This window comes from Ranitomeya variabilis, chromosome 1, assembly GCF_051348905.1.
Source record: "Ranitomeya variabilis isolate aRanVar5 chromosome 1, aRanVar5.hap1, whole genome shotgun sequence".
NCBI classification, from domain to species: Eukaryota; Metazoa; Chordata; class Amphibia; order Anura; family Dendrobatidae; genus Ranitomeya; species Ranitomeya variabilis.
Window position 1 is genome coordinate 187505024 of NC_135232.1, and position 11476 is coordinate 187516499.

The window sequence follows — 11476 nt, forward strand, 5'->3', positions numbered from 1 at the left end:
AAAAAAATGTGAAAAAAATAAAAAAACATAAAAGTTTAAATCACCCCCCTTTCGCCCCAATCAAAATAAATCGATTAAAAAAAAATCAAACCTACACATATTTGGTATCGCTGCGTTCAGAATCGCCCGATCTATCAATAAAAAAGCATTAACCTGATCGCTAAACGGCGTAATGAGAAAAAAATCCGAAACGCCAGAATTACGTTTTTTTGGTCACCGTGACATTGCATTAAAATGCAATAACGGGCGATCAAAAGAACTTATCTGCACCAAAATGGTATCATTAACAATGCCAGCTCAGCACGCAAAAAATAAGCCCTCAACCAACCCCAGATCATGAAAAATGGATACGCTACGAGTATCGGAAAATGGCACAATTTTTTTTTTTTTTTAGCATTTTTGGAATTTTTTTCACCACTTAGGTAAAAAATAACCTAGTCATGTTAGGTGTCTATGAACTCGTAATGACCTGGAGAATCATAATGGCAGGTCAGTTTTAGCATTTAGTGAACCTAGCCAAAAAGCCAAGCAAAAAACAAGTGTGGGATTGCACTTTTTTTGCAATTTCACCGCACTTGGAATTTTTTTCCCGTTTTCTAGTACACGACATGGTAAAACCAATGATGTCTTTCAAAAGTACAACTCGTCCTGCAAAAAATAAGCCCTTACATGGCCAAATTGACGGAATAATAGAAAAGTTATGGCTCTGGGAAGGAGGGGAGTGAAAAACGAATACGGAAAAACAGAAAATCCCACGGTCATGAAGGGGTTAAATATGTCCCTTTGTGCTTTGTTAAAGGAGCTGTATGTCATATAGAGACACAATCCCCTGCAAAGAGGATTAAACAGATTAAAAATATATATATCTATAAAGAAGGTATAAGGCTGGTTTCACATTTGCGTTTGTGGCCGCAGCGTTTGTACCGCATATAAATGCATGCGTCGTGTATTCCTATATTTAACATTAAAAACGCATGCAAATTTTTTGTTTGCGTTTTGCCGCGTTTGACGACGCATGCGTCGTCTCGTCGTTTGCGGCTTGGCGCGGAAATGCAACATGTAGTAATTTCTAGAGGCGTCTATTTGCCGCCAGGAAATGCATGCGTTCAATTGTGCAAGGATTGCGACAAAAAAAACGCATTGCTGTCAATGTAAACGCATGCGTTTTTAAGCACATGCGTTTTGTTGCGTTTTTGAACGCATGCGTTTCAATTGAGAAAAACATGTCTAGACACTGATAAGCCACCCCCCACCATCAAGGTGATAAAGGGAGGGTGTGGACAGTTGCAGGTCAATTCTCACCAGACTCTGAAGCAGACGAGACACAGACAGGCTACATCTTGGAGGAAAACAAGACCCTGAACAATGTGAGTATATCCTAGCCAATGCCTTCATTTTCTATTTTCTGTCTCTACATGTCCTAATTTCTGCCATTTCTTTTTTTCTACATGCATCAGAATGTCTTCTTCGGATTCTTCATCTGGTGAGGAGTTTCGGCCAGGACAGTCGGAAGTGGAGCATGTCAGTGAGGTGAGTATTTGCCTCGTCAGATTGGTAAGTATTCACTGTCACATCGACACATGTGACAATTTGATTTTTTCTTTTTTTTAGAGCTCTTCTACTGCGGCAGAGACAGGGCAGGAGCAGCGGAGTCAAGGTCCGGTGGAAAGACGGCAGCGGGTGCGTATACAAGGCTGACTGTCCTCAGTGTAATATTCTTGAATCTTCCTTTGTTTCCACTCGTATTTCTTTACTTTTCAATTCTGGAATCCTTTTGTATGTTGACTTTCCTATTCATGCCATTTCTCAGCATCTTTTTTCTTTCTTTTCCTTATGTTAATTGAGCAAACTGTAATGACTTTCTTTAATTTTTAGGTTTCACAACGGGAGGATGATCTGATAGAGAATGACCTCCTTATCACCCTAGTTCAGGAGCGAGTCCCGTTGTGGGACACCCGGGATCCACTGCACTTGAACAACATCACGATCCGGTGGTTATGGAATGAGGTGGCCCAAGTGATGTGGGATGGCTAAGACAACGCCCCGACATGGGTCCGAACTGCATTTGGTAAGTATTGCACTGCAGTGTGAAGAAGCAGAGACCTTGGCCGTGCTCACTCGACTGTGTGTGATGAAAGAAACTCTCTGGAGTTTCTCTCATCACACACAGTTGTGTGAGCACGGCCAAAAGTACTTTTTCTGACGACAATTTTTTTTTTAACAGTATCCAAAGTCAAAACACGTTGGCATTCGATGAAGGACTGCTTCAAAAAGGACCTGCGTCAAGAGAGCCATGTTCCCAGTGGTTCAGGAGCAAGGATCAGACGCTACAAATACCATCGCGTTCTGTCATTTTTAAGACTGGTCCTTGCCCAGAGAACGTAAGTATTTATCACATGCATTAGGTTGTATTGTATTGTCATAATCTGTATTTTTACATTCCACAGTGTTTTGCATCTGGTAAATTTTTGATAGCAATTTTCTTTTTCCTTTTTTCACAGCACATACAGCACTACTGTTGGCCCAGGTTCTGGAGCGGTCCTTCATCCGACAGCCATGGACCCGTCCCAGCCATCCAGCAGCGCAGCAGCAAGTGGGCCTTCCACACTAACTGGAGACCAGGGAGCTGGTCCATCAGGTCTTCCCCTTTCGCAGTCCTCTTCCACTGCCCCCTTTTTTTGGGGCTCATCCAGGCAGTGGCAGAGGGCTTCAGACAGGTCACTCATGCCCAAGTTTTTGCACTTGAGCTCGGTTTTACACCACGCAATCAAGGCTTTGGGTGACCGAATGGATGTTTCACATAACCTCTTAAATGCACGTATCCAGGAGGTCAGCAAAAGCCTTGATCAAGTGAAAACTGACCTACAGAGGCCAGCACATCATTTTTTTAATCAAATTAAGCAGGGCATGTCGGAACACCTTACTCCTGATCTCCAGCTGAGTGTCATGCAGGCCTGCAATGCTGCTTACGTGCATGCTATGCAGCAGAGTCGGTATTTCCAGCAGACAGTGGGGGCATATCCATCTGTGCCTTCACTGTCACAACTGACCTCAATGTCGACCTCTGCTGCATCCCACTGCACGGCCACCTCAATTCCTTCCACAGCCGGACACCACTACAGCACCACCACCATGCCGAGTGCAGTTGGACATCCCACCGCCACCACCATGACATCCGCTGCTCCTGCTTGGACCTCCTCCACTGACACCACGATGCAGCAGGACCCTGACACAGCCTTCCGTACCACCACCACGATGCAGCAGGACCCTGGCATGGCCTTCCGTACCGCCACCTCCACGATGCAGCAGGACCCTGGCATGGCCTTCCATACTGCCACCTCCACGATGCAGCAGGACCCTGGCATGGCCTTCCATACCGCCACCACCACGATGCAGCAGGACCCTGGCATGGCCTTCCATACCGCCACCTCCACGATGCAGCAGGACCCTGGCATGGCCTTCCGCTCTACAAGCGCTATGGATTCTGGCATGGCTGCACGCTCTATGAGGACTATGGACTCTGGCATGGCTGCACGCTCTATGAGCGCTATGGACTCTGGCATGGCTGCATGCTCTACGAGCATTAGGGACTCTGGCATGGCTGCACGCTCTACGAGCACTATGGACTCTGGCACAGTGCAGCCGGACCCTGACAGGTCATCCGCCACCACACCACGCCATATGAGCCCACCAAGAACTCCCACAACCAGGCAAACCAAAAAGAAATTACAAAAAAAAGAGGACTCTTAGCATTCCTCCCCCTTCACCTCCCAATGTGTCTGTAATGTCAGGTTTGTCTCACCCTTCCAGTGCGTCTCAAGCCTCTCATGTGTCAAGCCCCATCCCCGAACTTCCAGACCCTTCTAGTTTCATTGCCCCTTCTCCTGCCACCTCTGCATCGTCCATGGTTAGCCAGGCCTCAGTGCTTCACACCCCCCGTTTACATCACTCTACCGCAAGCCGGCGCAGTAAATAAATTTTTGGGTTGTTGCAAAATAAAAAAAGTTTGATTTGCCACAGTTATGTTTGGTTTATTGTGTCTTCCGCCACCGGCAACACACACCGTGCGCCAAGAAACTTCGCCACACACTTACTTTTTGGGCCACATCATAGCTCAGTAGTTAAAAATAAAAAGACTGCAGCTTTGTGTGTCTTTAGTATACATATATGAGGTGGGCCAAAAAATATTACATGTATCTCCATAATCTCTTTTTGTCTGTGCCTAGTGTGGCAGTCTGAAGAGAAAATGGTGGAAATACAGTGCAAACCTCTATTGAACAGGTCAGGTGTCAAAAAACTCATTAGTTATGACACCTGACCTGTTGAGTAGAGAACTGCCTTGTATAACCACCATTTTCTCTTCATACATAATCTATTACACACAACTTGAGGGACAATGGTGGTCACACACTACATATCTATGCTCACCTGCACAGCTGTCAGAAATTGTGAATTCATGAGCCTGTATATGTTTATCATGAATTCATTATTTCTGACACCTGACTTGATGATTATAGATAGTGTGACAGTGATTGTCTCTTCAGTTTGTGTCCAATGGATACAGGAGAAGAGAATCATGACGCAATGACGTCAACAAGCTTACCAATAAAGCAACATTGCTGCCATTACTAGTAGTATGTGACCAGTGTTTTATATCAGTATTTGTAAGCCAAAACAAGGAGTGGAACAATTAGAGGTAAATTATGATATTAACATAATAACTAGCACCTCTGCTTTTATCACCCACTCCTGGTTTTGGATTACAAATACTTGATATTAAATACAGATCAAATACTGCTAGTTTTAGGACAGCCTTGGTTTGGAGAGGAAAAAGATAGGAGACACGGTCAACACAACCAAAACTAAAGTTTTTTAATGAGAAATATTATTATCATTGTAGAAAATTACTGGTGCAGATCGAATTACAACAGGACCTTTACACAACATTGTCCTGCCATGACACACGTCCAATATCTGAATCGAAAAAGGCAGCAAATTGGTCCCGCATGTGACCAATGGCTGCAGTTGACTGCAGCGGGTGATGCTGGAAATCGGGCAGTGGTTGTGCAATTGGTTCATCCAGTTCAATGTTGGGTTCCTTCTTAACCATTATATAATTGTGCAGAACCACACAGGCTTTGACCACCTCGTCGACTGTTTCCACTTTTAGATTTATGGCTGATGCAAGAATGCGCCATTTAGCGACCATAATGCCAAAGGTACACTCTACAGTTCTTCGGGCCCTGGTCAGTCTGTAGTTAAAGATCCTTCTAGTGTGGTTCAAGTCCTGACTGGAATAGGGCTTCAGTAGGTTTTCACACATCTGAAAGGCCTCATCCCCAACCATAACAAATGGCATCGGTGGACCTTGAGTGTTGGGGAGAGGTTGTGGCAGGGGAAAATTGAAATTGTTGCCATACACACGGCGGTCCATATCCGAGTTCTTGAAAGTCTGGGAATCGTTGCCACCGCCAAAAGCTCCAATGTCCACGGCGATGAAGCGACAGTTCGCATCGGCTATTGCCATGAGAACAACAGAAAAATATTTTTTGTAATTGAAGTACTCTGATCCTGTTCTTGCTGGTTTGATAATGCGAATGTGCTTTCCATCCAGCGCTCCGAAACAGTTGGGGAAATCACACACACTCCAGGATTTTTCCGCAATTTCAAGCCACATGTCCAATTTGCGTAGGGGTATAAACTCATCCCGGAGTACATTCCACAAAGCCCGGCAGGTGTCCACAACTATTCCGGACAGGGTGGATATTCCAAGCTGGTATTGGAAGTGGAGGGATGATAAACTCTCTCCGGTTGCCAGAAATCTGTAAGAAAAGCAAACACAAAAAACATTACAATCTATTCTTTTTATGGTGTGGTTACGCTAAAGAAAGAAAGGAAAATACCCCCCAAAAAAATGTCAGAAAACACTTAATTTGGACTGTCATTGGTTTAGATTTTGAACGTACCTTAATGTAACCAGCAGACGTTCCTCCGGTGGAATCGCTCTACGGAGCTGGGTGTCCTGTCGCCGTATGGCTCCTTGGACACGAGAAAGCAAATCGCAGAACGAGTCTTGCGACATCCTAGTGCATTCCTGGAATTTCTCCGGGTTGGCATTAAGCTCGGCATAGAGCGTGTGATAGGCTCCACGGCTCTCACGTAGTTCGATAATGGGGTGCCTCCAAAAACGCCTACGTTGTCTCCTTCTCCATCTTTCGTGATTTCTGTCTTGCTTCCAAGCAAAAGCACAGGCAAGAAACAGCTTGAAGCTGAAATCCAGGTTGAAATAAAAGCTCTCCATGCAAAGATCCATCATGACACAGGATACAGTAGCAAACTGTTAAAATTTTAGTAGCCCTAGGGTCTATATATAGAGATCCCATAATACGCGCCCTTTGTAGTCCCATTGGCGGTGTCTGGTTATCTTGATTTTTCTCTTGTGAAATTTCTCATCATGCGTACCAAAAACGCAAATGCAGGAAAAAATGCATATAAACGCGTACAAACGCGGCGTTTTTTTAACCGCATGCATCACCGCATGCATCTAAAAAACGCAGCGTTTGTACGCGTTTATATGCGTTTTTTCCACCACTTGCGGATGCGTTTTAAACGCTGCGGATTTAAACGCTAATATGAAACTAGCCTAACACTTACAGTTGTGTTTATGCTCACTTCATGCTCACTAGTCAGATACATAGCTCAGAGGAAAAGAAAGGATTTAGCATCTATTCACAAAGCTAGATAACGATTACATTAAACACTCATACAGTGAGCAGATTTATAGCCTCATATTATCTAAGTCTACATCTCAGAGTGGAGAGATCATTTCATCCAGTGATGGAAATTAGTAATTAGCCAAATTTATTTCAACTTCATTATATTCAAGCAAAATATTATACAGACAATGCTACTGTCATTCTCTCATAGCATGAATGATCACAAATCGTATGCATGCCCTTAAAAATGATAAAGGCATTTTTCATATTTGTTAAGCATTTCATTAGGAATGAGCGAGCACTAAAATGCTTGGATGCTTGAACAGAGCAATTCCTAATGCTCGCATGCTCATTTTGAGTAACAAGTATAATGGGAGTCAATGGGAAAGCCAAACTTTTTTCCAGCAGACCCTACAAAGAGCTCTGGGGGTAGTGAAAATGTTCAACTGGATAGAAAAGTGCTGAATGGAAGTAGAACATTACAGGGAAGACCCCTGGAAGCATCTCTGACTCTCAGACCATGCTGAGAACAATGGTGTCACACTTTTACTCCACTTTAAGGAGTGACAATAAAACATTCCAAACTGACAAGAAAATGCATTTTGCAGGGAAAAAAAAGGTATGAAACATTTTTTCCTGTATATTGACTTGTATTTAAGGCAAACTTTAAAAAGGATTATAAAAAAAAAATAGTTTAAGTAAACCAAAATTTATTTTTGTATTAAAAAATAGGAAACTGCAGTTTAATTTATGAAGGAAGCAAAAGCGACCAAAAATTAGGGACTCAGATGGACTCAGGTACACCCTGTATTAGGCATAAAGGTGAGCCTCATATACATTCTGATCAAATTGTCATGTGTTGGTACTACTAGACTCATAAAGTCTATGCACTTTTGAGGGCTATATACCAAGGAAATGTACTCCAGACCATGGAATAGTCTATGAGTGAGCAATATAGTACCAATAAGGGTATGTGCACACGTTGAGTAAAATTTCTGCATTTCTGCATCTCAGGAAAAACACAGTTGCAAAAACGCGTGTCTTTCGTGCATTTTTGCCATATTTTGGTGCTTTTTTGTTCTGTTTGGTTTATTTGAATGAAGTAAATGGTGAAAAACAGAAAAAGATTGACCAGCTCACCCCAGCTAGGCATCCCAGGAGGCATGCATCTGCAAGGAACCACTTGTGGAAATAAAAAAAAATGATCCAGCTTCCAACCTTGCAAAAATGTGTTGGATTCACAAATACTAATAGATTCCATCCAGAGTGTAGACACAGCTACACTTTTCAAACATCCATTGCGTTCTTTAAAAAAGTTCTTGGAAGCAGGATCATCTTCTTTTTTCAGTTTCACAAATAGTGAGAAACGCAGGGCAAAAATGTACTAGACTTGACATGCTGCAGATGATTTTCTGCATCAAATCTGCAAGTCAAAAATACTTAACGTGTGCATGACACTTTAGGTTTGCTATTCACTTTCTTGTCATCAGGTTTTGCTTCAGGTTTTGTCTCAAATCCGAGAAAAAAAATGACAAAAACACACTCAATCTGCAAGGTACTAAACTTGTCCACTCAAAGGTTTTTGGATGTACAAGTGGAAGTATTGGGGATGAGTTTGACCTTTTCGCCCACTAACTTCTTTAATTATTTTGCAGCCCTGAAGGATCTGCACTAGTGATAAGCGAGTTTACTTGTGGCTCGGGTATTCCCGAGCATGCCCGGGTGGTCTCTGAGTATGTGCGAGTGCTCGGAGATTTAGTTTTTGTTGACTGCAGCTGCATGATTTACAGATGCTAGCCAGCCTGAATACTTGTGGGGGTTGCCTGGTTGCTAGGGAATTCCCACATGTATTCAAGCTGTCTAGCAGCCACAAATCATTCAGCTGCCTCAACAAAAATGAAATCTTTGAGCAGTCACAAATACTCAGAGACCACCCAAGCAACGATTATACTCACTCATCACTAGTCTGCACCTATTCTCCCTCAAACTCATTTTGAGAAAACTACACCACAAAAATCAATCTATGCAGGAACCATTGAGTGACATTGAGAGAGAAGCAATACAAAATGTATTTGTTGAGCAGACCAAGGTAGGTTTCCAATATCTATCATGCCCAGATCGATGAGGCTTCCTGTCCTTGAGATGTAGATTTGACAACCTTACATCTCAGCAACATATTGCCATCAAACAATTGTAATCCTACCAGGATGTAATTTTCAAACCGGCAACCAAGGGGGGGGGACATCATCATCTGGCCATGTTATAAATATGAAAGAGAGGAGCTCCATCAAATGAAAGATCTAGGTACATATACCAAATTGTCATATAATCCAATGACCTTCTTCTTATCTCCACTCCAGCAGATCCCAATCAAGGCTTGTGAGTATGAAATTATTGTCAAAAGGTGTTGGAGGGGTTAATGGTTAGGTGCCCCAAGATTCCCACATTCTATCTTTTGCCCAAAATCCACAAAAATGCCATCAAGCCTCTGGGGCATCCAATCGTCTCAGGGATTGAGGGGCTCTGCAACACTATTTGCAGGTTCATTGATGTCTACCTCAAGTCCCATGTTGAGACATTACCATCCTATGTCCGTGACACGATGGACGTCATCTCTCGGGTTGACGACGTCTTTGTGGATAAGAATATACTGCTCATCAATGCTGAGATCAAGACTTTGTATACCTGCATTGATCACAGCCATAGTTTGGACATGATCCGCCTCTTCTTGTGGACCTCCAACCTAGAGGTCCCTTTGTGTGAGCTTATTCTCGAGCTGCTGCATTTCATCCTTACCCACAACTTTTTCATCTTCAAAGATTAATTTTGTATTCAGAGGCACGGCACAGCCATGGGTGCAGCCTGTGCGCCCTCATACGCTAATCTCTTCCTTGGTTCATGGGAAAGATTCCTTTTCAGCGAGGTGGGTGCAAAGGCCGCCAACCATATGCTGTGATGGCTAAGATATATTGACAGCATTTTTTATTTTGTGGGGTGGGACCGTGCAGCAGCTTGAGGTTTTATGAACCAACTTAATAAGAATTTACAAAATATAAGACTTACTTATAACTATAACTATAAAAAATCAATTTCCTGGACATCTCTCTGGAGATTGATGATAGATGTGTTAGGGTTGGCGGAATGCACCGAATATATATTTATTAGTAGTAGTTGGTGTATTCGCAACCCGGGATCCACCGTGCAGGAAAGAACCTGCTGCTAGATATGGCGGTACAATATAGTAGTATAAACGAACTCTGTTACTTCACAGAGTCCGTTAGTTAAGAGATTGCGGTACCCTATTAGCTTCACAGGGGAGCACAGCTACTTAGTAGAGCAGATGGTGGTCATGCAGTCAAATGCAAACACACATCTCCTCTCTGGTGGAGCCGGAGTTCTAATGGCTATACGCCAGCCCTAAATCCACTCACATGAAACTCCTCGCCGGAGGTGCCAGCATTCTAGGGGCTTATTTCAGCCGGGTCCCTGAATACACACACACACATGACCACACTGGCGCTGAGCTCATACATAAATTGACACTAGCGCATGGCCGTGCGGTCATGAGAACCTTTTATAGCTGCAGCAACTTCAGGACCTTCCAAGAAGGACCAATGGAAGACTTCCACAGAACTTGATCAGGTACATGACCTTCCTGGAGGACCAATGGAAGTTGCTGCAGTACCTGAGCATTTGACCCTTGATCTCCATTGAGAGATCTTACCCTGGGCATGCTCAGTGTGTGCAAAGCAGGACTTAGTCCCAGAAAAGCCTGCTCGCCGCAGACCAGTGCAGGGTACCATAGCAGAGCCTGGAGAGGTGGCAGTAACCCTTTGCACAGTACCAGATTCAGTGAGACGCTGGGACCGATGTCTCCGCTGAGCAGGCTCCACTGCGACTGATGCAGAATGGGAGACCACAGCAGACATGGCTCGAGATTCCCCCTGTGCAGTGGCGGGAACTCGACTCCTAACAGATGTCTACAGGAAACTGACATCAGTTAATGCTTTAATACCTGCAGATACTGCTCAGAATCCTTCCACCATAAGGGCTGTCCCAGTTGGATGGTTCATATGGATGAGGTGGATATGCTCCTCTGAAGACAGATTCAAGACACAGGCTTCGGATTTCAAAAAATGCTTTCAACTATGTGGTTGTAGCCACAGATGTATCAGACCCGGTTACGACAGGGGAAGGAAGACACCATGCATCAGCCTGTTGCACTCCACTAGCAAAAATAACGGCCGAGTAAGAGAGGATAAGATTAGGTTTGTTTCTACCTATAACAATGAGTGGACCAGCATGAGGGATATTTTAGCCAAGCATTGGGCTATATTAAAGACAGAACTCTCCATGGGACCGCTCCTAGGTGACTTCCCTTCCATGACATCTAGGAAATCTAAAAGTTTAAGGGACTTATTCGTCAAAGCCATTATGTTCCGGCTCGTACCAATCCATTTGGTTCTAGGGGACCACTGTCTTGCCTGTGCAAATGTACTGCGCTGCTCCACATTTGACACTAGAGATGGCTCTAGATTAGGCAACATATATCATGCAGCACTACCAATGTAATATACTATGCCACTTGTGCTTGCTCTTTGATATACACTCACCGGCCACTTTATTAGGTACACCTGTCCAACTTCTTGTTAACACTTAATTTCTAATCAGCCAATCACATGGCGGCAACTCAGTGCATTTAGGCATGTAGACATGGTCAAGACAATCTCCTGCAGTTCAAACCGAGCATCAGTATGGGG